At 44.7% G+C, this 27,867-nt stretch overlaps 1 long non-coding RNA gene and 1 pseudogene across 2 annotated transcripts in view; both read right to left on the bottom strand.

Annotated features, from left to right (window-relative positions):
- The window catches only part of LOC144616276 (uncharacterized), an 82,136-nt gene extending 56,362 nt beyond the window's left edge, over positions 1–25,774 (bottom strand). The window contains exons 1-2 of one of the 2 annotated variants that reach the window (XR_014137673.1): positions 25,467–25,774; positions 6,584–6,659 (exon numbers count right to left, since the gene is read on the bottom strand). This is a non-coding gene — a long non-coding RNA (uncharacterized LOC144616276). The remainder of the gene's footprint in view (positions 1–6,583; positions 6,660–25,466) is intronic. The other variant, XR_013555421.2, reaches the window with a different exon arrangement.
- Positions 18,479–23,597, bottom strand: LOC132668032 (protein BEX5-like; annotated as a pseudogene).
- Positions 25,775–27,867: the final 2,093 nt, after the last annotated feature.

The raw sequence follows: 27,867 nt of genomic DNA, 5'->3' as shown, positions 1-27,867 counted from the left end.
TTGCCCTCCTCCTTCCTCCCACTACCACAGAGAAGGGTTCCATGCGGGCTTCTACCAGCTTCTCTGCCGCCGACCTGCTCTGCGATGCCTCTCTTATCCTGTGCTGGGGTTTCTCTGATGCAGCGGCTGGGCTGCCTGGCACTCAGGTATGCCCTGCCTGGAGATGGGGAGTTAGTGCCAGGGTGCCACCCTTGAGGAGGGGGGAGTGGAAGCCAGTTGATGCCCACTTCCCTATTTCTTCCCTAGCTGACTGCTCTGGGATACATTCCATAAGATTCCTCAGAAGATTCTGAGGGATTGAGCACCAACTGACGACAGCGGTGGCCAATTCAAGAATTCATCCTTGTGTTGGGGTTTACTTCCTTCACCTTCACTCGCCCCACCTCTCACAACTGCCCCCTGAGATACATGCCCAAGCAAACACACAGGTACACAGCCTTCATTTCAGGCTCTTCTCTAAGGGAACCCCAGGCTGAGCAACCACTGTCAGCCAGCGAATTCAAGGGGGTTGAGGGATTTCTTGGAAAGAGTGAGAGAAAAGGGGGGTAGGACAGGAGGGAAGGATGGAGAGAGAGAAAGGGAGAACAGAGGAGGAAGAGAGGAAGAGAGAGGAAGGAGGAGGGAGAGGAGAGAGACAGAAAGAGAGCTGAAGCCGAAGAAGGCAAACTGTAGTCCTCTGAGCAGGAATACAGTCTCTGCGAACCCTCAGGCCAGTGGGCAGCTGGGAGGAAAAATACAAAGTATAATCGCCTGCCACCCACTGCCCCCTGCCAGAGACTTCTGTGGCTGAACCAATTCCCAGAGCGGGAGGAAGGGTCAGCCTTCATGCAGTTCATAGAGGTCAGCCTCCCAGGGCACAGAATAGGTGAGAAGGATAAGAGATAGAACTGGAAGTAGACAGAATTGCCAGCACAACCATGTCTGCCCACACCCCAGTTTTCTCTCCTGCTGATCGTGAGCCTTACAGAATTGGCCACAACATCGATATCTTCACAAAGCCGTCTTTTCAAAGTGGTAAATGCTTCTAGGATGAGGTTGCTCTTGCAACCACGCAGAAATAACGTGTTGGCTACACATAATTTTGGTTTATCACCATTGAGCATAATCATCATAATAAACGCAGTCATCATCTGGATTAAGCAGCCTCGTTTGTATGAAGACAAGTGTGGACCTGCATTCAGAACACCCCCTGGTTCAAAGCCCAGCGCTGCTACTAACAAAAATTGGGCCCTGGAACGAGTTTCCTTAACCCTCGGAGTCTCGGTGTTCTCATCTGCAAAATAGGATTAAAATATCTACCCCACCTCACAAAATTTTTGTGGGGATTCAGTGAAAGGAGATATTGCAAATGGTGGCAAATGGACTTCGCTTGGGAGCGAAGAAGAGGGGACTTCTTGTCACAGGGCTCATCCTCAGCTGTGTTGAAAAAAAGGTTCCGTGAGAAGCTATGACTTACGTGTTAAGGAAAGAATGTACTCTGTCTCAGGTGTAATTCATCTTGTGTCTAAAAATGCATGATTCTGTGAAATACAGCATACTTATTTCTCTCTCTTTTGTCCTTTGAGGAAAGTCTGCCCATTTCTTTTGAAGTAGCACTACTATATAAAGGAAACGCATCTTTCTTGCCTTGTAAACAATTTTTCCCATTATTTTGTTCCTCTTTCCCAAACAGGACTTTTTTAGTGGGAATGAAGATAGAAGAAAAAGAGTTTAATGAAAAGACAAACATGGATACAAATTTATGATCATACTCACCTTCTTTTTTTAAAAAAAAAGGAAAAATAATGAAGTTAAAGCAAATTGGATCACAAAGAAAAAATCAGATGTATTATGAAAATAATAATGTTTATGTTTTCTCTCTGGATTATGTAGTTGTTAAACCATATATTTCATTTGTTGACTATTTTGCGGTTATCACTCTGTTTATAAAAATGATTGCCAATTTCAAGCCTCATTCCAGAGAATGAGCCAGAGGGCATTGGGATAGGTGTGCACTAATCCTAAAATTGTGTTTGAACATGAGAGCTGGTTCTCCTTAGCAGGACTCAGGTGTTACAACCAAGGCTTAAGCCACAACAGAATTAGAAAACTATCCTTACATGGAAATCTTTTCTCAGAGGGCGTATATTTTGAATCTCTGTTTTCAATGAACAGAGCAAGCAGGGGCTGTGAAATGCATTTTCAGTTGGGGAGAGGGAAAGGGGCTTGTGGAAGGTGGCTAGTTAAGGGATGAATTAAATCTTTCTTTTAAAAAAAATAAATCAGAAAATCCATGTTTGGACCAGGCATTAGGAATACTATAGCCTTTGGTTCTTGGTCAATGGGAAATTTTAATCATAGATCCTTGGGAAATTGACCAGACTACTCATTGTCCCACAGTAGATGTCAAGTATCTACCTGTCATAGAATTTCCTCCACCTGTTAGAATTTGGATGCCACTCTTTGGGGAGAGGTGGGTCTCAGGTAGCACTCTCTCAGATGGTGCAAGTGCAGGGTGGGTTCTTGGCAGTGAGCATCTCCCTGTATTTTGCCTCTTATGTGCCTCGCTGTCCTCACCCTAGTGTTAGCCCTGAGAGGCACCCAACAAGGTCTGAGGGGTCTGAGAGTTAGTCAATATAACCATTCGGGCATCTCTCAGGCATGTGCAGATCTGGGAGAGCACACTGGCTTGGGTGCTGCAAGAGCTCCAGTAAAGAGAAAATGCTGGTTGCTATGCCTCAACCTCAGCTGTGTAAAGTGACAGTTTACTCCTCTGACCAAAATGTATCTAGAATGTTAGAAAGCGCCTGTGCCTGATGTGTCTCTCAGAGTCAGTCTAGGCTGGTCTGCCTGCCTGCGTGAGCAGCTGAGAATGTATTTTCAAAGCTGTCTAGTGACTATTGCTCAAGTGGCTTACAGATGTCTGGGTTGGTCCTCTGGTAGATTCTCTCTAGAGCATTCTCTCTAATTCTGACCTTCTATCCCTACTCCAGGGATCTTGAGACCCACCTCTCTATTCTGTTTGGGGATGTGGCAATGATGGTTGATATTCTTCTGGTCAGAATGCCCAGATGCTCGTTCTCAGCTGTGTCTTCTCCATTGTAGGGGATGAAATTGTTCCTGGAAGAGTTCCAGGGCCTGATGTCCTCACTTATTGGATTTTGCATATTTAGACAAAGCTTTTCCTTATGATTCCCAGATATGGCTCCTTCTCCTCTACTCCCCAGAGCACTTGGCTAATATCTGTTTATTGCTTTCTCTGCCCTGTATCCACAGTGCCTAGTGTATACATCTTGGCCTCACCAGACTATGGGCCCCACAAGTCCAAGGACAATGTCTTATTTAGCTCTGATTCTCCACAGCAGGTAATCCAGCACCTGAGGGTTGAGATGTGTCCCAGAAAGAATTCTTAAATGAATCAATGGGTAAATAATTGAATTTGTTACTCTGGAAGGGAATTCATCAAAAATTTTGCTTCTTTTTAAAGTATTTTAAAAAATTTATTGATTTTTGAGAGAGAGAGAGCGTGAGCAGAGGAAGAGAGAGAGAGGGAGCCACAGAATCTGAAGCAGGTTCCAGGCTCTGAGCTGTCAGCACAGAGTCTGACACGGGGCTCGAACTCAAGAACCGTGAGATCATGACCTGAGCTGAAGTCAGACCTGAGCCACCCAGGCACCCCCAAAATTTTTGCTCCTAATTGGACAGAAAAGTATTCTTCTTGGTGCTCAAGCTTCTCTGTACTCATCAAAGTACTGCATTTGGAAGGTGTTGTGGTAACTGAGTGATGGCCAGAGGAAGCATGAAAACAGATGCTGGAAAGAAACATTACTGTGAGTCAAGCTTAGGTATTTGTTTAGATAATAAGGGGTAATGCCAGAGTTAGTAATGAGGGAGACTAGACACTTTAAAAAGTACAAAATGAAGAAATAATTGCTAGTTGGGATCCTGCTGCTTTAGAATGTCCGTGAAAATGTTAGCAAATTGTATTTATGTGGGATCAGATCCCTAGACTCTATTATTCCAAATATATTGTAAAATTGTTGTGACTCAGGATCGCGTATCCATGTGGTTGATCCAGGAATGTCATGATGTGATAGAATGATTCCTCAACGTGCCCCTCTACCACTGTCTGGTTGGTTGTTTTTGAATGAGGCATTTAAATTATAGATCAATTTTTGTATAGAAAACAAACAGAATAGGCTAAGTGATGTCTATGATCTTTCCAATCTCTAAAAGGTTACAATTTTATACTTTTAGGTCGTTTTGAAAAAGACACAATTATTCAGAGTGCTCTTTATGGGGAAAAAAAAAGATCCATACATACTCTTTTCCGTGAATATAATTTAAATATTTCAATGTAATATGGTATATGTTCAATGATTCATTTGAAAATATTAATATTTTAATAAAGAATATGTTAATGAAATCTCAAAATGTATGAACCGTTTAATTAATTTTTAACCTTTTTTTAAGTTTTTTTTTGAGACGGAATGGGGAGAGAGGCAGAGAGAGGATCTCAAGCAGTCTCTGTGCTGTCAGTGCAGAGCCCGATGTAGGGCCTGATCCCACTAACGGTGAGATCATGACCTGAGCTGAAACCAAAAGTCGGATGCTTAACCGACTAAGCTACCCAGGTACCCAAAAACATGTTTGTTTGTTTTTTTTAATGTTTACCTACTTTTGAGAAAGAGCAGGCGAGGGGCAGAAAGAGAGAGGGAGACACAGGATCTGAAGTAGGGGCTTTGCTGACAGCAGAGAGCCCAGTGAGGGGCTGGAGCCCACGAATTGTGAGACCATGACTTGAGCTGAAGTCAGACGCTTAACCAACTGAGCCACCCAGGCGCCCCTGGACTCTTTTAATTCTTAACACAATATCTGCATTTTTCTCAAAAACAAAACAAAAATACTTTCTACTTGAAACTCCACATCATGATGATATTCCCCTTACAGTTTGCTGAATGACATTTTGTTAGGGCTGATAGGAGGGGGTTACTCCCACAGTCCTGGAGTCATAGAAGCTGCCTGATGGGAAAAGTGATATGCACGTCACAGAGCATAAGTAGGGAAGGGATGGAAGGGGAAGAGTCATCCCTCATATTTGACTCCTTCCACGGTAATTTTCTTCCTACCACCACTTCTGTGGAGCCAGAGGAAGCACGAACGAGACAGAGGTGACTTACTTATGTATTACACACAAATTGGAAACCAATGGTTGCCCTATCCTTTCTGGCTCCAATTATTTCCCCAGCGCTCCCAGTTGTGAAATGGGGTGACCTTACATCAGACACAGAAGAATTTTGGCACCAGCTTAAAGAAAAGCTCCTGATGAAAATAGAATTCTTTTTGCTTTACAAAAGTATATTAATTATGTATATAAAATAATTCTTTATGGTCTGACTTGAGCATTAAATCCCATCGATGCATCACATGCTACATTCTTTGGTTCAGCAAAAGTGTGTTAAAAAATGAGATTTTGCAACTTTCTAAGTGGGTTTAATAATGAGGAAGGTGGTAAGGGCTGGCTTTTCTCTGGTTTAAATTAAAACAGTTTCTGATAAAGACAAACCAAACTTCCCTCCTCTGTGTTTCTCTTCTTTTTTTTTTTTTTTTAAGTTTATTTATTTTTGAGAGAGACAGAGACAGCGCAAGTGGGGGAGAGGCAGGGAGAGAAGGCGGCAGAATCCCAAGCAGGCTCCCCACTGTCAGCATGGAGCCTGATATGGGGGCTCAAACTCATGAAACCATGAGATTATGACCTGGGCCGAAACCGAGATTCGAACACTTAACTGACTGAGCCACCCAGGTGCCCCTATGTTTCTCCTCTTTCATAGCTTTGGATCCTTCCAAAATACCTATCATCTCAGAATAGGGTAAGATGCCTTGAGAACGCCCTACACAGAGGAAACCACCTTTTTGGTGGTGCATTCATGATCTCCATGCAAAGATATTTCTATGGGGTGAGGTCTCCTTGATTGAAACCATAATCTTATGTTCTTTCCTATCTCTGATTAGCCACAATTCGTTTCCAGGGAATTGTGCAACCGATCCAGGATTTTATTTCAGAGAGAGCCTGGGCTATGCATATATTCTTTGTGGACACATTGGGCCTGAAATCCCAGAAAGTCCAGAGACGAGTCATCGGCAATACGGTTGCCCTGGTACACGAAACTGTGATCAAACTGGTGTTATCTGGTGTGTTATCAGAGTGTAGATGAGGTGTAGGTGGCAGATGGAGGAAGAAGGCGATTTGATGAATGACAGCTATTAAATTGAAACCAGGGAGGAGCAGCTCTCAACTGTGGGCCAATCTATACCGCCATGTGAGGAGGGACGCTGTGTTGGCAGTGACACGCTGGCAGGGTCAAGGAAATGAATTCCTGTGGAAGTGTCAAGGTTGGCCAGAGTTCCCTCCGAATAATAAAATCTGACTGACTACTGCACCGTCAGTGCTCATTGGAGACAGAAAGGAGACGTTGAGTCAGTGTCCAGAGAAAAGCAGAGTCAATTCTGTACACACTCTCGGCTAACACAGACCATCCCTGAATGCATAGCCAGCCCCCTGCTTGAGAAAAATCACACCTGCGCCTCTACCTCTCCGACTTACTTGTATCTTCTACCAACTTCATGACGAGTTTGGTTTCTTCATCTTGTGACACAATGTATTTTTCTCCTTTATTTCTCTGGTGGAGAAAAATATGGAGAATTAGAAAGAAAAAGAGTATCTCCACTTTTCCTTCAGATGCAGTCCTAATGCTGCTCTTGAAAAAGGCAAGCGTGGAAAAAAAAAAGTACCCAGCCTGTGCAAGTTTTTGTTTTAGTTTTGTCGTCTTTGTGGATGTGTTTAATAGTGAGGTACTTTGTGCGGGCTTGCAAAGTCACTGTATTGGGCGGAAGGAAACCTGTACTGCTCTTCCCTAGGTTGGTCCTGTCCTGCTGAGGAAGGGCATACTGTTAGGAGAGGCATAATGACACTCACACCTTCTTGCGAGTTCCATTACTGTCACTAACTACTCCTTCAGCTCTGGGCTATCTTTCAAATGCGTGCTCAAACACAGCCTTCTCAGAAATCCTTCTTTCATTTTTTTTTTTTTTTTATTTTTTTATTTTTTTTATTTTTTAATATATGAAATTTACTGTCAAATTGGTTTCCATACAACACCCAGTGCTCATCCCAAAAGGTGCCCTCCTCAATACCCATCACCCACCCTGCCCTCCCTCCCACCCCCCATCAACCCTCAGTTTGTTCTCAGTTTTTAACAGTCTCTTATGCTTTGGCTCTCTCCCACTCTAACCTCTTTTTTTTTTTTTTTTTTTCCTTCAAAAAAAATAAATAAATAAAAATAAAAAAAGAAAATTTCAATCAATAATTCTAGAGGAAAGATTAGTGATCTTTCTATTCTCATTGCAATTAGCGATATTACAATAGTATTGTCATATGAAGAGGGAGTCAAAATTATGCAGCCCAAAATATAGAACCAAGTATGGATTTATGGCAAATAGATAATTATTAAAAAATGACATTAAGACAATTTTGTAATTTTATGGGAACTTATCAGCTCTTTGGAAAATTTTGTTATGATTATTTTTCTCCTTCTAAATAAATATTAATTTTCTTACTAAAAAAAAAAAAAAAAAAGAAATCCTTCTTTCATACATACTCGCTACTGTCCCACCCTCACCCCCAAGGAATCACTTTCCTTGCACTATTTCTAGACTTTGTGCATATCTCACTCTACTGAAACCATTGATCTACCTTGTTTTCATGTCTCTCACACTAGAATGTGAACCCCTACGAATAGATGGTATTTGCCTAATAGTGAAAGGCAAATAGTAGGGACCAAATAAATGTATGTTTGACTGACTGACTGGCTGCAGTCCTTATCATGGGGCACACAGCCAGGGGGGGGAGCTGACTGTTCTCTGAGTACAGGATCTATCACACCAATATTTTACTTATTTTCTGGCTTGGTACATTTCCCTTAAAGCCAGTTCTGGTCTATTGTGAAATGTCTTTCTCATGAGCCGCTTCCCCCTCCATCGTGTTAACACATATACACACATAGTCCAGGCAGAAGGTTTCTTTGCGGATGGGGAAATGAAAATACCATATTGCATTAGTTCTAAAACAGAGATTTTTTTTTCACCTTTTGAATTGAAATTAGGGAGTTTTTGCCAATCGATGGCATCTTCCAGCTATGATTGGCAGTGCTTTTTGGAATCAGACCCAAAATGATGCATCTTTCAATGACGGCTTCTTAGATTTGTTAAAATATTGTACTTATGGAAAAAGCTATACCAGGGGCCAAGCCAGCCAGAATTTATATGGTAAATTCTGGATATGTTCCGAATGCTACATTAAAAACAAACCAAAAACCGACTTTTCCAGAATAAAGTGAGAGGATCAGACTTAAGGATCAGCAAGCAAGGATCATGTGACAGTCATTGTTACACCTCTGGCATCTGATCTAGTACATGCCTGGAACATATACATACTTACTGCATAAAGTTAATTGATAATAGTTTTTGAGTATTCACTCTGTTTTAGTCAGTGGATTTTAAGTGCTTTTTATGTTTAAGCTCATTTAATACTCAGGATATCACTGTGTGGGACTATGATCCCCATTTTTCAGATGCATAGAGTGAGGCTGAGGGCAGGAAGGTAATGTGCCCTACGTGCTATAAAGAGTACGCAGCAAAGCTATGGCTGGACCCCAGCTTCATTTGCCATCAAAAGCCATGCTCTTGTGCTCTATGCAGTGCATTCGTTCCAGTGAATATTGATTTTGAATAAGTGATATTTCTACTGGTGGTCATTTGCTTGGTCAGTTGTCAGTTCTCAACTTTCTGTCCAAATTGTCCACTTTCCTGGGCCCCATATACTCCACTAGTCATCAAATGACTATCCTGGATCTAACATTTTGATGAATATTGTTTGGTGTAATAAACAGTCCATTGGAAAAATATTTCCTTTATTTAATGATTATAGGCAAAATCCTATCAAAACCCAAATGCTCTAAGAGCCATTTGTGATTATGATGTGGTTGTATTTCACAAACGCAATATTGTGGAGGTAAGATAAATTCATTTTGGGGGCGCCTGGGTGGCTCAGTGGGTTAAGCATCTGACTCTTGATTTCAGCTCTGGTCATGATCTCACAGTTTGTAAGATCAGGCCCCAAGTTGGGCTCTTCATTGACAGTGTGGAGTCTGCTTGGGATTCTCTCTCTCTCTCTCTCTCTCTCTCTCTCTCTCTCTCTCTCTCCCCCACTCTTGCTCATGCTCACTCTCTCTCTCAAATAAATAAACTTAAAAAAATTTTTCAAGAAAAAGTCATTTTGTAAGTAGTAGAAAAAAAAAAACCCACAATCTCTCTTTCGTAGGATTGCCATCCTTGAGGTCGTGTAGAAAAAAATTAAATTCGGTGGCCTTTGATTGATGTCATCTTTAGGGCCTGAGACCTGTTTTTCTGACACCGAGACACTCAAGCATAATATTAAGAAAATCCTGAGGAAATTCACTTCAGGTACAAAAGATTCTGCTAGACCACCGTTTCCTCTTTGTAGTCATTGCAGAGCTCAGAATGAGGGGTGGTGCCCTGGCCACCATGCTGGGCAATGGAAGAAGCACGGGTCTAGGACCAAGCTCGAATGTGCACCCCAGTTTCCTGGAGGGCTTGTTCAAACACAGATTGCTGGACCCACCCCCACAGTCTCTGATCTATCAGGCCTGTGATGAGCCCTGAGAATTTGCATTTAAACAAGTTCCCAGATGGTGCCCATGGTCCCTATCCAGGCAAAACACTCTCTGAACCACTAGCCTCAACATTAGAAGGCCAGAGTCTGGCTCCTGGACTCCTCATTTTCCCAGCTGTGGCTTAGGGAATTTAATGATCTGTTTTGACTCCTTATGAGTAACCTTGACTATAGGCTACCTGTTGTATCCATTTTGTTTGTTTGTTTTTGAGAGAGAGACAGACAGACAAACAGAGCCTGAGCTGGGGAGGGGCAGAGAGAGAGGGAGACACAGAATCCGAAGCAGGCTCCAGGCTCTCAGCTGGCAGCACAGAGCCCAATATGGGCTCGAACCCACTAATCGTGAGATCATGACCTGAGCCGAAGTCGACACTTAACCCACTGAGCCACCCACGTGCCCCTGTTGTATCCATTTTCTAAGACTTGTGTGAAAAGAAATGAAACTAACATGCTTGCAAATTACTTAAAAAACTATTTTGTTGGTATTACTAATATTATTGTGAAAGAAGCTATAGATTTATGTCACCCCAGACAGCAGCTGGCAGAATTTTTGAGTTACACAAGGCCGAGGGGTAAAAGTTCAGATAATTCAAAATGAATGTTGTGCCCTAAAAGAGCACATAGGGGCCTTGGGAGCCAGCATGGAATATAAGCGGTAGGGACACAGGCTCTGTTCTACTCATGTGTGTTCAAATCCTGTTTCCCGTCTGGAAAATCGGAATGGGAGCAGTTACCTTGCAGGCTTGCCGAGAGGGCTATTCAAGAGAATGCATTTAAAGAAGCAGCACATGGGGCGCCTGGGTGGCTCAGTTGGTTAAGCGTCTGACTTCGGCTCAGGTCATGATCTCACGGCTCATGGGTTCGAGCCCCGCATCCGTCTCTGTGCTGACAGCTCAGGGCCTGGAGCCTGCTTCAGAATCTGTGTCCTCCTCTCTCTGCCCCTCCCCCACTCATGCTCACTCTCTCTCAAAAATAAATAAACATTTAAAAATTAAAATAATAATAATAAATAAAGAAGCAGCACAGTGCCTGCCTGCCATACAGTAGGCACTCCGTAAATATTGGCCAATATTTAGATTTCAGGTTGGTAACACAGCCATTAAGCTGTTCCATGGAAACAGCCAGTTCCTTGATCCTGAAAGTCCATATTCTAACTATGCTGCTTTGAACAAGCAGTTGGACTCACTGACCTCTAAGGTTACTTCCAACTAAGACTCTGATGTCAGCACAAAGCAGGCAAATCTGGCCAGTTGCCAGCAACCAGGACTGTTTTCCTCAGTCTATAACCGACAGCTTTACCACTCACGTCTTGGCCCTGCCCCACCCCATAATCGTCAAGCAGACTTTCTGGAACTCCCCAGCAGGCAAAGCACTAACAATAGAAAACTTAAAATGACACAAAGACTGGTGTTCAGAGCGCTTCATTCCCCCCCCCCCCCGCCCCCCCCCCCGGGTTATGTGACAATTGAATCAAGTCTAAACCAGAGAACGTGTGACAGTGCAATGAGCTCTTCACGAACAAATGCCAGATAAGCTTCAGCAATGTGGCTCCGGGTGGGTGGAACTTCCAGGCTTGCAAAACCCTGTAGTTGATGGAGGCAACAACTGGAGCACAATTGCTGACCAAGTCGTGGAACCTGATGCCGTGTCATGGGGCTGGAATGCAGCTCGTGGTACCCTGTTGGGCAGACTTTCCTTTTATACCTCATGCAGATTAGAAGTTATTCACTGAGGCTGTGTGTCTTCTTGCACAGCACAGGGACCAACACTCTGCCCATTCAACCTGACATCACAAGTGATACGGGCGGGTAGGGCGTCCTTGAACATGCAAGCTCATTTCAGTGATGGCAAGTGACTGATTCAACAAACTTGGGAGAGAATTTGCTCAGTTTCCATCACTCTCTTTCTCACTGGGTTTAGGGTGACTGGGTAGGTCACGGGACAGGCAAGGAAAGATGACAGTAAGACACTTCAGTTTGATCTGACAGCATTAGTTGCCTCTTCTGACATTCCTTGACAGCAAATACAAAAAATATAATTCTTTACGGGAATGCCTATTTTTAAATCTTTTTCCTAATTTTAAGTTGGGAGTGAGAGCATTTTTTTTTCTTAAGGAAATATTTCATATGATTGACAGATAATGCACTATCCATTTTTTAGACAATTTTTTTTTTTCCTGACTCCTGGTAAACCTTTAACTTTTCTGTTTCTCTCTGCATCTGGGTCCCAGTTGCCTCCAATTCTGAGAACTTTTTCTCACTTTCTTCAAAGCTCTCAGCCTCTAGAGTACTGACTTCCTTTCCATATGATTCATTGCCAGCCTTCACGGTGACTTCCACATTCATAATCTTCCAGTCAGACAAGCACTGTTTTCATTCTATCTCAGCCACACCCCAGCAAGGCCACGTCTTACACTTGGCCACAACTCAGATATGCTTCACTTCCAGGATGGCAAATTCTGAAATCCCTACTTTTTTCTCAAAGTCCATTCCTTCCTCTCTCCCTCTGCTTTTCCTTTCATCTCCGTTGAGACCTCTAGTTCATGATGCTTACCTACTCTACCTATCCATCACCTGGATTTGGTTTCATTGCAGCAACCTGAACCCATTGGCTTATCACATCAATTCAGCATCACCCATGATTCCCTCTGTGATACCCTTTCCATTCTTGCTGGCTCTCTAGAGAGCACTTGCAGGGATCTCCCACCTGGTCTCTCTTTCTTCCAATCTGCTCTGTTCTAATCCATATTAGTTACCCCTTCTAAAATGCTCATCCTGATTTTAAAGCCCTGAGAAAACTTGTGTAACTCTTATCCTCCACAACCTTCTAGTTTTTCTTCCAAATCTTGCTCATGCTCTTTTTTTCATCTCCACCTGAAAGATACCGTCTATTGTATTAAAGTCCATCTCAAATAACACGTCTGATTCTTCCACCTGCATTTGGTCACTTCTTAATGTTATGTTTCTTTGCTAGTGGCAATGGTCTGCATATTTGTTTTATCTCCTTGCAGTGTGATTCAGGCTAAGGCACATGAGCGCTGGATTTAGAGAGAGATCCAGATGAAGACCCCGGCTGTACTATTTACTGTATGTATTAGTTGTAAGATCTTGGGCGAGTCTTTCATTTGCCAAGACCACACTTCCTCCTCCAAAAAGGGGACAGTACCACCTACTTGGTGGGATGGTAATAATGATTCAATTAGAACAAAAGACTGCCATATAAGAGTCACTCAAGAAATATTATTTCTTCCATTCTTCCCCATTCCTTGTGTCTTTGAAGTAGAAGACCACGTCTTACTCATTTTGTTTCCCTTGAAATGTCAACAGAGTTTGGCCTTTCCTGGGCCATAAGTAAATAGTCACTGAATTCCCATGTCTATATCATGCGTCCTTTTTTGTTGTGAAGGTTGGAGCTCCAGAGACAATGCATATTTTTATCTGCATTCCGTTTCCTACTTAATTTTGGTATGTTTGTTTATTTACTTTGTTATTTTTTTAAGTAGGCTCCTTGCCCAGTATGGAGCCCAATGCAGGGCTTGAACTCATGATACTGAGATCAAGACCTGAGCTGAGATCAAGAGTAGGACACTTAACTGACTGAGCCACCCAGGCACCCCCATTTTCATAAGTTTGAAGCAGAATATTCTTTTTGTCTTAATTTTTAAATGTTTATTTATTTTTGAGAAAGAGAGACAGAGAGTGAGCAGGGGAGGGGCAGAGAGAGAGAGGGAGACACAGAATCTGAAGCAGGTGCCAGGCTCCAAGCTGTCAGCACAGAGCCTGATGCAGGGCTCGAACTCACGAACCGTGAGATCATGACCTGAGCTGAAGTCAGACGCTTAACCAACTGAGCCACCCAGGTGCCCCTAAAGCAGAATATTCCTTATACGCTGAGCAGACACTTAATTATACCAAATTTCCCTACCGTGGATAATTCTATCTGCTCTATTGAGAAAGACCTGTGGCTAGGTGCCCTATGTCTGGCCTGGAGTAAAGAGACTTTTGTGTTTGTGTGAAGAAAGCTCAGTCATAATAATGATATCTGAGAATCTTCCTCTTGGGGTGATTGACTCAGCATGATCCAGTATGGTTGTGACCCATCATGCCCTCTCCCACACGTGGAGCTAATATGAAATGAGTTGGGAAAACTGATTCACATCCTTATATGCAGAGGGACCCTGTTACAAAAATCTAATAATACTACAGAATTCCTGGCAAAATAAGTGCTTCCCTGGGGAAAGCCAAGGCTCCCGGCTCAATGCTTATTAAAGGTATTGTGACGTAGTAGAAAGCTCATTGACCTTGGGTTGGAAAGGCCTTCACTCGATCTCAGCTCTACTACATATTAGCTGTGGAACCTCATATAGGTTACTTGGACCTCTCTTGTCTGTAAACGATGACAGCACACTTTATCGTGAGCACTGAATGACACACCTGGAAGCAAGCACCCAGTGGCATGCACGGCATAACCAGAAAGAACAACTGACAAACGCTAGTAAAAACATCAAAGAGCATAGAGAGATTTTTCATTGAAAAAAGACCTAGCACCATTTGTAGACATAAGTAGTATCTATTATGCTGTCAGCGACTACCCATGTGCACGGTTCATGTGTCAACTTGGCTGGGCTTTGATGCCGAGACATTAAGCCAAACACCAGTCTAGATGTCACTGTGAAGGTATATTTTAGCTTTTACATCAGTAGACTTGGAGGAAAGCAGATTTACTCCCCATTGTGTGTAGGCGTTGTCCAATCTGTCGAGACCTTAAGAAGAAAAGATTGAGGAATTCTACTGGCAGGCTGCTTTCAGACTAGAGCTCCAATGTCAGTTCTTCCCTGGTCTCCAGCCTGCTGACCTGCTCTGCAGATTTGGGACTTGCCAGACCTCACAACTGCGTGAGCCAGTTCCTTAAAATAAATCTCTATGTAGATACACCTCCTATCGGTTCTATTTCTCTTACACAGCCTGCCCTGCTCACTAGGTGGTCATTAAGTGTCAGGAACTATATCCAACTCATCTTTATATCCTCAGCACCTAGCCCAGTGCCAGCTATATGGTAAATATTCATGCTTATTGAGCTGAAAAAGAATAGCTCGCATTCATATACTATTTTGTAAAAATCGTTACACTAATCAATGGCTCTACTTAGTTCTTCATTCTTCAAACATTTTTCAGATGACCACGCTTAACGCTGATGATGCAGAAAGAAAAGACAGAATGGCTCTTCTCTGGCAGTTGTTTAACGGTGGGTTGGAGTGAATGGGGCTGGTGCATAAATGGAGGGTAAAACTGGACACTTGGGACCCAGCGTATCCAGGCGAGAGAGTGTGAGCTCCTGGTGCAAAGCAGGGGCAACTGGAAGAAAGAGGAAGGGATGAATTCAAGAGAGAACTAGGATATGAAAATAGTGAGAAACAGGAGAGTAAGGTGTCTCCCATGACTCCCCGGTTTCTGTCTGAGAAGACCTGGGAGGAGCAAAATTTCTCATCAGCTCATCTGACCCTAACATTCCTCAACATCACAAAATACAACCCCTTCCTTTAAGGGATGCAGACACTGAGGCTGAGAGGGAACAGATCAACTGCCCCAAGCCTCATAAATCAGGAGCTGGCAGAGCTGGTATCAGAATCGCAGGCCATACCGTCTGGCTATGATGCCCTCTCTTCAGCTTCCATTATGCAGCCTGGCAAACGCCCTGGGCAGTGAGGAGTGAGGAAGGGCCTTGGAGCATCCCTGTGACTTCTCTATGGTGTCACCTCACTCCCTTGAGTGGTCAGATAGCAAAGCAGCCTGCCGCCCTATCTGGATGTACAACTGAACTTCATAAACGACCCAGGAGTCATTCACTTCCTTTCCAAGAAGCTACAGAGAGTGAAGCAGATTTGCTGTGCTTTCAGTTGGTTGTCCTAGATGGGAAGAGGAGGGACATTTATTTGCAGTCAGAGAGGGATAATGTTAATTGGTAAAAATGAAAGTACATTTTCCCCCAAAGCGTGAGGTCATCCTCTTCCTATTTTTAATTCAGAAGTGCCCTACATGGAATCAGTGTTCCCTTTCAAGTAAATGACAACATTTGACTTGTTGTCCTTTAAAGCCTGCCCACCCATCCCCTTCCTGCTCTCTCTGCTGACCACAGTTATTAACCCCAGCAGCATGAATCAAGGAATTCTAGCAACCTGAGCCCTCTCCGTAACCTGGCAGTTGTCCAGCAACTGGTAAGGAGAGAACTGCTTTCTCTTTCTTGCTCTGAGATGGACCTGGAAGCGGGAACCAGGAACCAGGAACCCAAACCCACCTCTGGTCTCCCACATCATTTTCCAAGTCCCTCTTTGTCCGCCTCTCAGCTCTCATTTGTCTTGACTGTCTTAACATGGCCCCTAAGTTGAGGTGACCCACAGACTGCTAACCTGTCTTCGAGGGCACCTGTTCATGTAGCTTGACCTTTGCCTGGGTCTCAGTTTCTGATTTTTTTTTTTTCTTTTTTGACAATGCTGCTGCCCCCAGACCAGGTGGGCTCATTCATCTCAGGGCTAATTCTAGCCAGGTTAGGGAAGGGGCATGGCAACTTTGGCCTTCCACCCCAGGCCTTCCTGCTGTCATGGTGACTAAGGAATGGTGGGGGGCAACGGTTTGTGTCCCCCTCCCTGCCCCAAGTTCGGGGCAGTCATGGCAGCCTCCAGCACCTGTTCCCAAAGAGCATCCTCATAGGACACACTAATGGCAGAAACACAGGTACGAGGCCAGTGGGAAAGAGGCATGGAGATGCCTTGCAAGCAGGCAAGGAGAAACATGCAAGCATCAGGATGCTCCTTTCCCTCACTTGCAAGGGTCAGGATTGATCCTAATACCTGGTATATGCCGGTTATTCCACTATCTTCCAGGTGGGCACACCAAGACTGACGTCCCACAGCAGAGAGGTCCAGTGCCTCTGAGTCTTCGCTCCTGCTGTTCCCTCCGTGTGACTTGTGCTGCCTTCTTATCATCACCTCAGTTTCTGAATTCTTATCTAAGCCCTCCAGGACACTTATTTTTCTAGCACCTCCCCCCACTCCCTGTCTTGCAGGACTGCCCTCCCGTTAACCACTTAGCACAGTGGCAGAGTGGTTACCAGGTGATTCAAGTGGAATTTAGAGCTCTGCAAAAACACAAGTGCTCAACATGTGTCAGGTCTTTTGACTCCTGCTTGACTCTGAGCCTTGCTCATCCTGGAGGTTTACTTCATGCACCATTTGGGACATCTTCAAACTGGGGTTTCAGGCAGCCCTCGCCATCCTAGAATGAGTCTCGGATGGGGGGCTAAATCTGAGGTCGGTTGGGCTCTGACCCAACACCTGACTTATTCCAGTGGGAGGGTAGTTCTAAGGCCAGGCCTCGGCCCCTACCCCCACGCCAGCCAAGTTCAGCTGTGATTTGAGAATCATGACTTCCTGGGTCTCAAGGGGATGGCAATCAGACCTTTGCCAGATGGCGAGGCAGCTGGATGCTACTTTTGCATAAAATCACTACAGAGTCTGTAACCATTAGAACTACCATTTTCATGGAAGCCAGCTCAACCTTGTTAACTGAGCAAATTTGGAGCAGCTCCAAACATCCATCCAGTTGATGAAATTGGTGCTCTCCAAGCATGCCACATCATTTTGAGTCCAAATTCAAAGTTTAATCTCCATTGGTGGTTTCCTGAGAATTGTCGTCCTGAGCATTGGGAGACGGCACAGGAAATATCGACGATCACCCCTTCATCATCAAATTGTGATTTGTGAACTAACATTCCTGGCCAGAAAAAGTTGGAAGAGGCTAAAACTGTCTCTTAGCTCACATTTTTTTTGCAATTTAAAATCAATGATATAATTAGATTTCCGTATCCTACTGCTTAATCCTTTGTTTAGATTTCATGCTTTCAATTATTCGTATCACCTTGGGTTTCCAGTTTGGGCAATTAAGAGTTGCCACCTTGCACAGGAGACTCCCGATGTCCCTGGTGGAAGGTCACGGTGATGTCTAGCAGCCTAGGCTGAGTCCCACTCCACTGGCTTCCAGAGCTCTGCTTGCCCTTGGGTGTTTGCTGTCGGCTGGGCTGTGTTGCATAAGGTCAGAGCCTGGAGCTGCCACATCCACAGCTCTGTCCCCAGCACTGACTCAGTGCCTGGCACTCAGAAACTGCAGAATAAATATTTATTGAGTGAATGCCTCGAGAGCAATCAGCGGCTGTGTAATGGAGTTCTTTGTCCTTTTCTACAGCAAATGGATCTCAAAGGTCAGGAATGAGAAGATGAAAACGGAATTGAAGCAGATTAAATCAAGGCACAACATTGTCACCCATGGTACATGTACATCTGCACCCAGGGTTCTGCTCAGAGAACCCTCACAGAGCTTCTTTCTCTCTGTGCCACCTTTTTAAAATCTTTATTTATTTGCGGGGAGGGGGGGCAGAGAGAGAAAGGGGGAGACCCAGAATCCAAAGCAGGCTCCAGGCTCTGAGCTGTCAACACAGAGCCTGATGCAGGGCTTAAACTCATGAATCGCAAGATCATGACCTGAGCCAAAGTCGGCCACTTGACCAACCGAGCCAGCCAGGTGCCCCTCTCTCTGCTTTTAAAAGAAAACTGGACAGTCTCCTGCAGTTCCAAAGTAGACTGGAAAAAAAAAAAAAGCAGTGGAGAGAGGGGAGTTCAGAAGGAAAAGTCCAAACACCCTCTTCCCTATAGTAATATTAAAAACAGTAAAAACAATAAGGCTAAATTGTATTCAATCACTTTCCATGTGTCAGGAACTGTACCGTACATTTATTATTTAATTAATCTTCGCAACAAGCTTATGAGACAGATATTATTATCATGCCTATTTGTGGATGAAAAATAGGAGCTTGAAGAATTTAAATGATTTGCTGAAGCTGGTAGTTAGGGAAGCTGGAATCCGCCCCAGGTTTGTCTGAGTTTAGCCACAGCCACATAAGTGTTGTGTCTTTGTCCTTTCCTGGTTTCAGTATTTAAGAACAAGGTGCAAGTCTCATGAGTTGTTTCATTCAGAACACCTGGCTCAGGGTCATGCATATCATGTGGAGATAGTAAATATTTGTTGATTTGGAAGTAGAGATAGTCAAAAGGCACTAGGATAGGGTTATCACACTTGAAAATAAGCACACATGAAAGGAAATTCCAAAGCCAACTAAGGGAAAGCAGAGTGGTAAGTGGCCTTGCAGCTCACAAAAGACACAATGTATCATTAAAGGTGTTTGGCATTCTTAGCATTAAGTCAAAAGAGCATTTTAAAGTGGCTCCAACGTGTCTCCCTGCTTAAGTTTTTCTTTCCATTGGTTGTATGGACTGAATTGTGTCCCCGAAATTTATATGTTGAAGTCTCACCCTCAACGTGACTCTATTTGCAAACGGAGAATTCAGGGAGGTAATTCAGGTTCAATAAGATAGAAGGGTGGGACCCTAATGCAATAAGAAGAGGAAATACACCTCTCTCTCTCTCTCTCTCTTTTTTTAGATTGCTTCTTAAACTGCTTTATTACCTTTACAGCATGTAATAAACATCTTTTCCTGCAAGTTGATGAAACTTCCCTGACAGAAAAACTTCCAGAGTAAGGCAAAATGGAATCTCTAATCAGAAAAATGACATAACACCATAGGTTCACATCAAGAAAATGCAACTTCGGGAAGCAGGGGGGTTATTATTACTAATCTCAGCATTGGAGGCATAAGGCAAAACTCATCATGATGGTCACGGTGAGGGGGATCTCCTATAAGAGTGGGCAAACTGTACCTCAACTGAAGCCCCCTGATTCCCTCCTTAGCCACCTCATGTCATCCGTGAAAAGTTCCGTATCATCTGTGTCTCCATCTGTCATGTCAACGTTATTGACAAGCTTGTTGGGCATATCCTCTCTACCATCATGGGCAGGTGGGGCCAAATCCACTCTAATATTTCCTCCAGGCTCCTGGCCTTCACCACCTCCCAAAGGGTGGGCTTCTTCTTCATTCTGCACTGGAGCCTGCCTTTCTCCTTCTCTTTCCCGGAGGACATTTTCCACGTTGAAACTTTTTTCCTGCTTACTTTTCCTGCAGGGATCCAACAGAGTCTTTCTCTCTTAGCCTTGAAATCTGCTGTGCCAATGGACCTGAATTTCTTGAATGCAAATGGACGACTTGCTGGGCGGGGGAGTCAAAACCACTTGCTGGATGGTGACGTGGTTTATTTATAAGGAATTTCAACATGGCTGGGACCCAACAGCTCACCCTCCTTTCTCTGCCCACCATTTTTATCAACACCTCTCTTTTTCTCTCTGCTTAAACACAGAGAAGGACATGTGAGGAGACAGTAAGAAGATTGGTCATCTACAAGAAAAAGCGAGGTCTCACCAGGAACTGAATTTTCTAGCACCTTGATCTTGGACTTTCAGCCTCCAGAATGGTGACAGAATACATTTATGTTGTTGAAGCTTCCCAGTCAGTGGTACTTATTATGACAGTCTAAGCAGACTAATACAACAGACCACCCTACATTGTGTTATCAGAATTATATGCATACAACAATAAACTCATCTCATGCTTTAAAAATCTTCAAGGTCCCCCATTGACTTGTAAGTCCAAACTCTTTAGCTTGGAACCTGAGGCCATCCTCCGTGTCACTCTTGTAGCAGCCTGCCCAGGCTGCAGTCCTTTACCACCTTGTTTTTAGCAAACATTCAGCGATCTTGCTATTCTCAAGACACATCTGGCATTTTCTGAAGATGCAGTGAAGAAGTCCGGTGCCTTGGGGGGCGGGGGGCACATGAGTTGCATGTTAGGGGACAGCAGGATGTGACAGAGAGGAGCCATGTTGCAGACACGGTTACTGCCTGCCTTTCTTCCTTGTCAACAGTCCTCACTGAGTTTGGGAGACATGATAGGCCCAGGTGCTGAGTGAATACTAATGCATAAGCTAGGAGTTAGCAAGCTTGTTTCATAAAGGGCCAGGTGAAGGTAAACATTTTAGGCTTTATGGGCCATCTGGTCTTTGTTACAGCTCAGCCTTTCTAGCATGAAAGAGGTCATACGTCCTACATAAACAAATGAGCATGGCTGTGTTCCAATAAAACTTTATTTCTAATAGCCAGTGGGTTAGATTTGGCCTGTGGGCCATGGTTTTTCAGCCAGTTCCCGATGTGCCAATCCCTGAGCACTGACATTGTTGATCTGAGTCAAATCTGGAACTACTTTCAGATTTTCCTGTGATATGAAAGAGGGAAAATTGAATTCTTTAAAAGTCTTGCTGTTGAAATTGTAGGTTTTAAACCAATAGAATCAGCACCACCTGGGAGCTTGTTAGAAATGCAGAATCTGAGCCTGGGTGGCTCAGTCGGTTAAGTGTCCAGCTTCAGCTCAGGTCATGATCTCATGGTTCATGGGTGTGATATCCACATTGGGCTGTGTGCTGACAGTGCAGAGCCTGGAACGTGCTTTGGATTCTGTGTCTCCCTCTCTCTCTCTGCTCCTCCCCCGCTTGTGCCCTGTCTCACACACTCGCTCTCTCTCTCAAAACCAAATAAACAAAAAAAATGCAGAATCTCAGGCCTCACTTCAGACCTCCTAAATCAGAATGTGCATTTTAATAAGAAGCTCCGCTGATTGGAAGATACATCACAGCTTGAGAAGCGCTGGTTGAAGCCACTGTTGATGGAACGTTCTATTCCTTGCAGCTGAAAGCATTCCTAACTTACACCAACAAGCAGGAACCACATCATGAACAATCTTATATACTTTGCTAAGCACTTTGATGTTTTAGGCAGGGAGTGAGAGGATACATTTTTTGGGCATATGTCTTCTTTCTTACGGAAAAATGAACTCCTAAAAGATACAGCGTGTACCAAAGAAACAACTCCTGTAACTGATTCTACACTACAAAGCCCACCAGGTAGGGCCTCCACCACTGGCACACCGTCTGATGGAATTCAAAAGCAGTTTCTTCTGTAAGACCTGTTCTCCTGTCTATAACCCACTGCTCTGGGACCTGGAAGGATGCTCTGCTTCTGGTACATTGTTAGGGCTCAAAAGTGGCTGTGGGCTGTAACTCTGGGATTACAGTTTGGAACCTGAGTCTGACCTGCAGTTATTTACATTCAACACTGCCACCACTCAGCTTGGTTCATTTACTTTCTGAATGTGTACTCACCTCTTCCCTAAGACTATAAGCTACTTCACCAGAGGCTATCATATTTTAGGATTTTTGCATTCCTTCCACAAGTGAAAAATGAGAGTCAAAGATCTAAATATTATCAACTCTTCTGCAAGCTAAGTCTTATTTATATTCTTTATGTTGAAGCTCCAGCGCAACCCAGGAATTCTTTGAGAAAGAATTAAGTACAAACATTTGCTTTTAGGGCTGCCCCATTTATCAAGTCACTACATCCTCCTGTGGTTTGTTTATGAAGCGCTACAATCCAAACACACACCACCTACAGCCCACTTGCGCAGTATGTGTGCTTGTGCTAACACGTGAATAGCACGTCATAGTCAGATTTGTATAAACAGCACCTCACTTCATCCACAAAAGACCCTAGGAATGGGTAAATTAATATCCCCATATTACTGATAAGGAAACTGAGGTACAAAGTATGGATGCACGTACGTAAGATCACACAGCTAGAAATCTGGTGGCAGTAGGAGAGGGGTGAGAATCCAAACCCAGAGTCTGTGCTCTGAACTGCTAAGCATTGTTCCCATGAACAGAGCTCTGGTAAATCAAAAGCCAACGTCTCATTGCCTTATTTTCTTTCCACCTGCAGGCATCTTCAGCTAGGATTTACATGTGACAAATCATTTATCCTAAGCCCAGAGACAATGAAGATAAAGTGCTAGAGCCACTGACTCCACGGTCAGGTTGGCAATGTCCATATTTACCCTTCCTCAGTAGGAGCTAATGAGTTCATCTATCAGTATTAAATCTGAGGACGTACATTTATTTATTTATTTATTTATTTATATTTTTGAGAGAGAGCAGGGGAGAGTGTGTGAGTGTGAGCAGGGGAGGGGTAGACAGAGGGAGACAGAGGATCCAAAGTAGGCTCCGTGCTGTGAGCTCAGAGCCCGATGCGGGGCTCAAACTCACGACCCTGAGATCAGGACCTGAGCCGAAATCAACAGTTGGCCGCTTAACCAAATAAGCCAGCCAGGTGCCTCAATCCCCATAACTGGGGAAATACCTTGAACATCAAGTTAAGAGGGATTACTTTTTCTTTCTCTTAGCAGTTAAGTTAGAGTAGAAAGTTTTTCGCCATCACTTAAGAGTCTACAGGAAAGATTGTGGTAGGAGTGCCTGCAAATACAATCTTATTAATCTGTCTAAATTCCAGAGGCTTTCTGGCAAAGCCTGTGACCACATCCAAACAGTTAAAGTAAAGCACAGAACATGAAGCCTAGAGGTGGTGGTTTATCTCCGGATTATTCTGATCATCGGTCCCAATTCGTGTAAGAATTCAGCTCGTGGTTTCCCCTGGCTCTGCCATTTTCTAAATCAATATGACCTCAGAAAAGGCACAGATCATCTCCAACAAAGGCTTTTCCTCTCCAAGAGATTAGAGCAATGACTTTGTGCCGAGCAAGTTAACACCAAAGGATGTGTGCCTTAAGATTTCATAATTGTTCCTAAAGATTGCTTTCTTCACTCCTGACATCCGTTTTGGCCTCTTCCCCACTCTTTCTCTTGTCTCTCTTCCTTTTCCTGTCTTTTGTTCCTCATCTGCCATCACCCAGTTGCTCAGACTGGGAACCCGGAACTATTTTTTTTCTGAATGCAATGAATAACCAGTCCTGCAGATTAGACCTCCAAAGTAGATTTCACAGCTACTTCCCTTCTTCTTTACGACTTTCCTCCAGTCCAGCCATCGTCATTTCTCCATGTGAATGTCAACCCCTGGAGACACCTGGTGATACCACCTGGACTGCTGCAGGACCTTTCATTCAACTCCTGCCGCTCACTCCTGCTCAGCCATCCTTTCCTCATACAAAGTCAAAGTGGCATGCACCACTCCATTGTCCGGTTGGTCTCAGAATACCATCCAAATCCATGTGGGATCTGGCTTTTCTCCAGCCTCAATGAGACCTCTCACTGCACACTAGCCAGACCGAGTTTCCAACTGTTCTTGCAGTGGGCCAAGTTCTTCTCCATTTCACAGACTTCTCTTCTGTTTCCGGCTCTGCAAGAAATCCTCCCACTTACCTACACACCCATCACATCCTTTAGGTCTTTGCTCAAATATGACTTCCTCAAGAGGCCTTTCTAAACTTACACGCTAGCTTCCTATGCTCTTCACCCTTGTTTCCCTAGAATTCTTCGTAGAATTCCTTTGTGTTTGTACATTTATGTATTTATCTCCGGCCTTTCGCGATAGATTGTAACCACCATGAGGTCATGGACCATAACCTTTTGGTTGATGACTGAGCATTGGGTCAGGTCTATGGTAGGTAAGGCCTTGGTTATTATTTGTCGAGTAAGCAAATCAACATAATCTGCAATACATGCACATCTCATGAACTACAAAATGGGTGTGTCTCTGGAAAACAAAAGAAGTTCATGGGTTCTCAAAGATAAATGATAATTTAGTGGTGAGCTCTGGTGGGCCACCCACACATTAATATAAGACTTGTTGCTGTGAAATGAGTAATAGTAATGGAAATATTAGTATGTTTGAGGAAGCATGTGGGAAAATCACTTTAAAAAAGATGTCGAGGGGCACCTGGGTGGCTCAGTTGGTTAAGTGTCTGACTTCAGCTCAGGTCATGATCTCACAGTTCGTGGGTTCGAGCCCCGTGCTGGGCTCTGTGCTGACAGCTCATAGTCTAGAGCCTGCTTCGGATTCTGTCTCTCCTTGTCTCTCTGCCCCTCTCTCTCTCTCTCAAAAATAAATAATAAAACATTTTTGAAAAAAGAAAAGAAGATGTTGACGTATATACCAATATCTAGCACAAACACAAACATTTTTATGATGATTTGCTCCAGCAATGTCACATGTGTGCATTCCAGTGACATAATCCAACTTCCTCCATGCTACTAGTGGAGCAGAAGCAAGTGTGAGATATCGACCCTCCCAGACCTACGACATGAGATTTTTCTAGCCTAGGATAATTGCCCACATGTCAGGGGTACTCTTATATACGCAGCCATTATAGCCAGAACATTGGACATCTCTTCCTCTGGGTACCAGTGTCTGGAACAAAACAGTTTAAGGCACGAAGCTAACGTTAATTTTACCTACTTGTTCACATATAGACATGTTAGTGGTTAAAGAGAAGAATATGAAAATCCTAGACTTAAAATTAACCCTTTACTACCAAGTAACATTTCCCATAGCATTCCTCAATAATGTTATTTTTCAATGCATAGCCCATTTTCTAAGTACTTTTATATCTAATGTAATCTGATTCTGGCCGGAGACTCTGGAAACCGTATTTTCCCTGTGCCACCTTCCTGTAGGGTTCTGCCCAAAGGGATCCTGGAGAGAGGCAGGAAGGCAGGAGCGGGGCGAAGGGACTTGGTTCCCCCCCACCCCCCTCCCGCCCCGTTTGCTTCTTGCCCCTGGCAGCACCAGCAGCTCTTCACTCAGGCAGTGGCCCTTGGTTCCAGCTTCCAGCATCTTCCACTGCCCCACGCAGCCTCGTTGCTCCCACCCAGGAACGTCAGCAGGGTACGGGCAGTGCTCCCTCTTCGAGGGTTTTAAATGCCACTTTATAACCCCACAAAGCTGTCTTACTCACTTGAAGATAGGGTCATACTGCAGCAATTTTGCGAGGTGCAGAGAGCGGGTATCTAATCCAGGGACTGCTAGAAGCAGGAACGAAACATGGTTTCCAACTGCGCAATGCGCGTGCGCAGAGAGGGCCCCGCTACGTCCGTCCGCCCGCAACGTGACCACGGAGAGGCTTCAGCATTTCCAACTACGCAATGCGCATGCGCAGAGATGGACGCGCGCCGCCTGTCTGCCCGCAACGTGACCGCGGAGCTGCTGCAGCGTTTCCCACTACGCAATGCGCATGCGCAGAGATGGACCCGCGATGCCAGTCTGCCCGCAACGTGACCACGGAGCTGCCTGGGGAGCTGCCTGCCGGCCAGACGCGGCTTCGGAGCCCAGCGCGCCTGTCCCACGGTGAGCTGCAGGTGCCACAAATCTCCCGCCGCGCTTCTCCGCAAAAACTACTGGGAGATTTTGCAAGTGCAGCACATGAGTGTGCGTGAGGGTACCGGACTAGCATAGCCGTAGTCAGTTTTTAAGGCGGTTATCCCGATGATTCCAGATGAACTGACAAGAGCACGGAGTTCAGGGGGAGATATAAAAGACAATTGTGGATTCTGGGAAATAGGGCCGTAGGACCCCTAAGGGTTTGTGAACCCCAATTGTATTTATTAAGTGCTTGTGCAGCGCTTACCCTGTCAGCACTGCTCTGAGCACTTTACAGCTCTTGGCTTAGTTATCCTCCTAAGCATGTCATGAGGTGGGTTCCCGCTGGCATCCCCCTCCCCATGTGTCCTTCCCTTCCGCCCCCTCCTCGTGCGGCCCACTCCCCACACCCCCTCTTCACACACTCTTCCCCGTGCGCCCCCACCCGGGGTACCCCCCTTTCCCATGCCCCCTTCTCCCTGCACCCCCTCCCTCCGCGCGCCCCCCTCCCTATATACTCCTCTCTGTAAATTCTTCTCAGGGGGTGAAAGAAACAGCGTCAGCTTAGAAACATGACCTAGCTTCAAGTGATTCCTGGCTGGAACAGCTCACTTCCCGTGTGACTTCGGGCAGGTTATTGAAGTTTCAGCCCCTTCCTTAGTAAAATGATAACTACTCCCCAGTTTTCTGCTCCCACAGCTAATGGCATCTCCATCCCAGGGACCGAGGCCTAGAGCCTGGGATTCAAGAAGGACTCCTCTCTTTCTCACTCCCACCCCCAATCCAGTACCAAACCCTGTCGGTTCTACTTCCAAAACGTCTAGAATCTCGTCACTTCTCATTACCTCTGCGGCTGCCTCCTTGTGGGAGCCACCGTCATTTTTGCCTGGGTCACTGCAGTTCTCTCCCAACCGGCCGCCACGCTCTGTCCCTGTTCCTGTCCACTCGGTGCAGCCAGACTGATCCTGTGAAAATGTTCATTGAACCACTCCCGTATCCAAAAAATCTCCAATGGAAAGCATTTTAGAGTGAAAGCCAACGGTGTTACAAGGACATGGCGGGCCTTGTAGGGATGCCCCTGCGACCTGTCACCTTGTCTCCCACAGGCCAGCTCACTCCTGGCTGGCCACACCTGCCTCCTTGCTGTTTGGCTGCTCCTGTTTCCAGAGCTTGCCAGTAAAGCTCGAGGCTGGACTCCTTGCACGTCTGGTTCCCGTGTCTGCAATCCGCTTCCTCAGGATTTCTGCCTGTCTTGCTCTCCTGAGTCCTTCAAGTCTTTGCTCCGCTGTCGCATTCTCACTCAGACCTTTCCTGATCGCTCTGTCACTCTATTTGGAGTCCTCCCCCTCCCCTCTTTGCTCTATTTCTGATGCTGTAGCACTTTTCATCCTTGTCACATGGGAAATTATTTCATGGCCACGACAGCCTCTAAATCCACAACTAGGCAAGCTCTCCTGGAAAGTCTCACAGATCCAGTTAGGATGATTGAATCACATGGTTTATTAAATCAATTGAAACTCACACAAAGAATGATGGGGTTCCTTTACATGCTTCACACAGCACATGGTTAGAAAAACCATAGTACCTGGGTCCACAGCGACACCGATACTGAAGATGTCTGTTTCTCTCTCTCCCACACCACCGTACCCTGATAGTTACCAGGACCAGAGTTGACTTTGATCATGGGGTCTCAGCAGACAGACAGGGTGTTTGGAAGTATTACATGGCCCTGGCTGTTGCTTGTCAACCAGCCTTCTGAGCAGCAAGGATTTTGTGTTCTTTGGGCAAAGGTCACTTAGGGCCAGAACACGTTACCTAGCTGTGTGGCCAAATTAAGAACTCAGGAATACTGAGTATCGTTCGCGTATTTTAGTATCGTGACTATCAGGTATCCTGGCCCTGCTGTTTCTTCCTATCTGTGTTCTACTTCATCTTTCTAACACACCTCGCTTACCACTAATTTTCTTATTTATATATGCTCACATATGAGTTCCCTCCGT

The sequence above is a fragment of the Panthera onca genome, chromosome B2 (assembly GCF_046562875.1).
Source record: "Panthera onca isolate mPanOnc1 chromosome B2, mPanOnc1 haplotype 2, whole genome shotgun sequence".
NCBI lineage: Eukaryota > Metazoa > Chordata > Mammalia > Carnivora > Felidae > Panthera > Panthera onca.
The sequence above is the reverse complement of the archived record's forward strand: the minus strand, read 5'-3'. Positions and strand labels throughout refer to the sequence as shown.